General features: G+C 48.6%; 1 pseudogene; it reads left to right on the top strand.

Annotated features, from left to right (window-relative positions):
* Positions 1-5,537, top strand: part of LOC113086306 (low-density lipoprotein receptor-related protein 6-like) — a 22,611-nt pseudogene extending 17,074 nt beyond the window's left edge.
* Positions 5,538-5,735: the final 198 nt, after the last annotated feature.

The raw sequence follows: 5,735 nt of genomic DNA, 5'->3' as shown, positions 1-5,735 counted from the left end.
GCCGATGTAACACTTAACGGTTTATCTGTACATTTCAAACTTTAGAAGAGGTTTTTCTCAACACAAACAACAGTTATGAACCGGACTTTATGCAATGTTTATAAATGTATGCAAACTAGTGCATATATCCTTTGTTTGCCTTGTTCACCACCGTCACAGATGAAGAGTTGTGTCCGTGTGTCCTCACTCCTCCGCAGGTACATGTACTTCACTAATCTGCAGGAGCGCTCCCCGAAGATCGAGCGCGCCGCTCTGGACGGGACGGAGCGCGAGGTGCTGTTCTTCAGTAATCTGGGGAAGCCGGTCGCTCTGGCCGTCGACAACGAGCTGGGAAAACTCTTCTGGGCCGACATGGACCTGAGGCGCATCGAGAGCAGCGACCTGTCCGGTGAGGTCCTGGGGTCAGAGGTCACGCACTGATGTGATCAACAGTCCTCACTGTCAACATGACTACTTTCCTTGGCCCCACCCCTCAGTCCCTGACCACTCCCCTCTCTCCTGCAGGAGCCAATCGGATCGTGATCGAGGACTCCAACATCCTGCAGCCGGTGGGTCTGACGGTGTTCGGGAACTTCCTGTACTGGATCGACCGGCAGCAGCAGATGATCGAGCGCATCCATAAGATCACACGTGAGGGACGCACCAAGATCCAGGCGCGCATCGCCTCTCTGAGCGACATCCACGCCGTCCGCCAGCTCCACATGGACGAGTACAGTGAGCAGCTCTCGCCGAGCATCATGGGTATAGTGTCTGGGGGCGTGTGTTTATGTGTGTGTGTGTGTGTGTGTGTGTGTGTGTGTGTGTCTGCAGATAAACACCCCTGCACCTCTGAGAACGGCGGCTGCTCCCACATCTGCATCGTGAAGGGAGATGGATCGACGCGCTGCTCCTGTCCCGTTCACCTGGTGCTGCTGCAGGACGAGCTCTCCTGCGGAGGTACACACACTCACACACACACACACACACACACACACACACACACACCTGGTGCTGCTGCAGGACGAGCTCTCCTGCGGAGGTACACACACACACTCACACACACACACTCACACACACACACACACACACACACACACACACACACACACACCTGATGCTGCTGCAGGACGAGCTCTCCTGCGGAGGTACACACACTCACACACACACACACACACACACACACACACACACACACACACACACACACCTGGTGCTGCTGCAGGACGAGCTCTCCTGCGGAGGTACACACTCACTCACTCACACACACACACACACACACACACACACACCTGGTGCTGCTGCAGGACGAGCTCTCCTGCGGAGGTACACACACTCACACACACACACACACACACACACACACACACCTGATGCTGCTGCAGGACGAGCTCTCCTGCGGAGGTACACACACACACACACACACACAGAGACATACACACACACTCACACACACACACACACACACACACACACACACACACACACAGAGACACACCTGGTGCTGCTGCAGGACGAGCTCTCCTGCGGAGGTACACACACACACACACACACACTCATAATCTCCCTCCTAGAGAGCTACAGCTGACGACACGTCAAGAGAGTTTCAGAGTTGTACAGGAATCATTGTGCTAATCTGTTCATTTGCTCCCCCTCAGGCCATCTTTCATACAGTGCAAGTCAAAAAAAAGCACATCAGACAACACATGATGATATATTGAGTTCTTATCAATCAATCAATAACCTTTATTTATATAGTGCTTTAAACAAAATACTTTGCGTCAAAGAACTGAACAACATTCATTTGGAAAACAGTGTCTCAATAATGCAAAAGCACAACGATCAAAACTGAACATTATTTACAACATCTCGCTTCATTAGAACTCAATACATCATCAGGAGCCTCTGGGATTCATTCTGTGTTCATTCAGCCATTGACTTGCACTGTATGAATCACCAAGGATCACGGTTTCAGCAAATAATAAATAATAAAGTGCATTTGTGATATATTCCAATAATGCTACGAATGCTAATAATGAAATGCAGTTGAACCAGTGATGAATATAGTGTGTGTTCCTCAGAGCCGCCCACGTGTTCTCCGGAGCAGTTCTCGTGTGTGTCCGGCGAGGTGGACTGCATCCCTCAGGCCTGGCGCTGCGACGGCTTCTCTGAGTGTGACGACGGCAGTGACGAGCGAGACTGTCCCGTCTGCTCCGAACACCAGTTCCAGTGCGACAGCAAGCAGTGTGTGGACGTTACTCTGCGCTGCAACGGAGAGATCGACTGCCAGGACCGATCCGACGAGAACCAGTGTGAAGGTAACCGTCGCCTGCCCATCCTCGCCGGCTGTCAGCAACTTCCTGCCTGATTCACCCACACTTCCTGTCTGTCTCTGCAGTGCTCTGTCCCGTGGATCAGTTCACCTGCACCGACGGCCAGTGCATCGGGCGGCACAAGAAGTGTGACCACAACACGGACTGCACGGACAACTCTGACGAGATCGGCTGCTGTACGTGATTCTGTCTTGATTTCCAGCAGATTTATCAGCAGACTCCTGATCTGTTCTCCAGGAAATGAGCCGTTTCAGACGTGATCTGATCTGTGTGTGTGTGTGTGTGTGTGTGTGTGTGTGTGTGTGTGTGTGTGTGTGTGTGTGTGGGGTTTACTGAAGTGTTGTCTCCTCTGTCCTTGTTCTTGAGCTGTGGTTTCCTCCTCAGACGCCACAGAAGAGCCGTCCTTCTCTCCCTCGAACACCATCGGCTCTATCGTGGGGGTGGTGATGGTGCTGTTCGTGGTGGGGGCCGTGTATTTCGTGTGCCAGCGTGTCCTGTGTCCTCAGATGAAGGACGACGGCGAGACCATGACCAATGACTTCGTGGGTGCACGGGCCGGCGCCGGTGCCTCTGGGATACGTGCCTCACCCCGGCTCTCTGACCGGCTCGCTGCCAGGTGACCGCAGCACACCGCGCCGTACACCTGACCTGTGTCTGACCCCTGCTGACCTGTGTCTCTCTCTCTCTCAGGCATGTCTCGTGGGAAGTCGGTCATCGGCTCGCTGAGCATCATGGGAGGCAGCAGCGGTCCTCCGTATGACCGAGCACATGTGACCGGAGCCTCGTCCAGCAGCTCGTCCAGCAGCAAGGGCACATTCTTCCCTCCGGTCAGTCTGGGTCTGATTAAAGTATAAAGTCTTGAAGGAATGTTGAAAATAAAATGAAATAAAACTGCTTAAAATGAACATCCCTGGAAGGGAAGAGGAAAAATATTATCACATTACAAATATAGATCTGCTTGTTGCCTGATTTTCAGCATTATTGATAGAGCTTTAATTCTTATTTCTTGAGATATTAGTACATATAAACTAACTTCAGTTCACACAGTATGTTTATATGAAATAAATATTCAGTTTATTATATTTATTGTTTTATTTTAGATTACAGGGTTCCCGCAGGTTTGTAAAAAGTCTTGAAACAGTAATATATCTGGTGCAGTGCAGACACAGAGCTGTACATATGAACTGGTGGATCGATAATAAGATGATGCCTTAAATATGGTGATATAATATTGATGATTGTTTAAATTAATAGAATTAATAATACTTTTGACTCACCCATTTTCTAGAATGCTTTAAAGGATGAAATGTGAATTTTAAAAAACATTGTTTTCATGAGAGATTGAACTGTAAATCATGTTTTTTCACACTCATTTTTAATTTTAGTGTAAAAATCCTGCAGAAACCCTGGATAATAATTTATTATAATTGTATTCTGAATCTGAATTGAAGTGTTTGATTTGAATCTGTGGTTGTAAATGTCAGCATCTTTTATAATGAGTGTTTTGTGTCCCATGATTCCAGATCCTGAATCCCCCCCGTCTCCCGCCACAGTGAGGTCACAGTACACGATGGAGTTCGGTTACTCCTCGAACAGTCCGTCGACGCACCGATCGTACAGGTAACGGACCGCACGCGTCACACGGATGTCTAGTGTTTGTGATTCTGTGTCTGACTCGAGGTGTTTTACAGCTACAGACCGTACAGTTACCGTCACTTCGCCCCCCGACGACGCCCTGCAGCACAGACGTGTGTGACAGCGACTACACCCCGGGCCGAAGAGCTCCGCACGCGTCCAGCGCCGCGGTCAAGGGCTACACGAGTGACCTGAACTACGACTCTGAGCCGCTGCCGCCGCCGCCCACCCCTCGGAGCCAGTACCTGTCTGCAGAGGAGAACTGTGAGAGCTGCCCACCCTCGCCCTTCACAGAGCGCAGCTACTCACACCACCTGTACCCACCTCCACCCTCGCCCTGCACAGACTCGTCCTGAGCCCGCCCACTGCTGCATAAGCCCCGCCCTCTACAGACTCGTCCTGAGCCCCGCCCACCGCTGCGTAAGCCCAGCCCTGCACGGATTTAACCTGAGCCACGCCCACTGCTGTGTAAGCCCCGCCCCACACGCATTGAGTCACGCCTACCACAGTGGAAGCCTTGCCATGAGCCCCGCCCTCGACTTCACAAAGCCCCACCCTTCATGTATTTGTCCTGTGCCCCGCCTACCACCACTTAAAGCCCCACCCACCCCACAGTAAGCACCGCCTACACTGACTAGTTCCGAGCCCCCCTGCATACGCTGAAAAAAATATATATTAATAATTTTGTCTTGTTTTCTGTTATAAACATAAAAAAAATAAAAAATTTGAATTAAGATGCATTTACTTTACAAAAAATTATCTTAATTCAAAGGCAAAACAAGATTACTTTTCTTGGTGCATTGGCATATATTTTTGCTTGTTTTAAGCAAACACTAACTCAATTTTTCTACTTTTTTCAGAAAACAAGACTGAATATCTTAAGCCACTGATTCAAGATTGTTTAGATGTTTATACTAGAAAACAACAAACATATCAAGAAAATCTGTTTTTGAAGTGTAAGCCCCGCCCACCATGTAAGCCCCGCCCATGGCATCCGTGTACACATCTGATGGCGTGATGACTCTGACACGTGGGTGTCTGTCTCGGTCTGGAGGCTCTCTGTACATTTAAAAGAAAAAGAAAGCATATTTATATATTTTCTATACAGTGTTTATTGGTTATGCCATAGAGCTTTGTATTAAAAGAAATTTGTAAAAAAAAAAAAAAAAAAATTTTTAAAGAGAAAATTTTATTAAATCCACACTGACGTGATGCGTTGCCTTAATCCAGGAGTTTAGAATCAAACGTGTTCATGCCAAATAGATGGAGCGGCCCGTCGCCCCCTGCAGGCTCGGAGCAGCAGCACACTGTGACCTGAAACTCAATGATGGTACTCATATTTTTCTACTATTTTTGTATTGGAGACGTCACAGATGCGGACGAACTTCAGCGGCGCTTTAGGAAACGAGCAGGAAGTGATGCGATCCGCACTGCTCACAATCACGGACCACTTCTCGTGCCTGACCGCTTTTTACAAGACGCTTGGAACCATTTTTCACTTTTTTAAAATCTCAGTGCCCACAAAAGGTCAATTATTTTTGTACCATATACTGTGTAGATACTGTATTTATAAGCTATAAAGAAGAATCTTCATCATCCTCATGTCCTTGCAGTTCTGCTGTCTTGTTACGCCCCGCCAGTGAGTGTGTGTGTGTGTGTGTGTAAGTGTGCAAGTTCCTCTAGTGTCTACAGCTGTTAAGTTTCCCATAATGCATCTGTTTCTGTGTAGCACTTCTTCTTGAGCTTTTATAAAGGAAGACTCACCAGCACAAACGTCCTGTATTACCCAGC

This window comes from Carassius auratus, unplaced genomic scaffold, assembly GCF_003368295.1.
Source record: "Carassius auratus strain Wakin unplaced genomic scaffold, ASM336829v1 scaf_tig00043060, whole genome shotgun sequence".
In the NCBI taxonomy this organism is placed as follows: Eukaryota; Metazoa; Chordata; class Actinopteri; order Cypriniformes; family Cyprinidae; genus Carassius; species Carassius auratus.
Note: the sequence above shows the minus strand (reverse complement) of the source record. Positions and strands in the feature narration are given on the sequence as shown.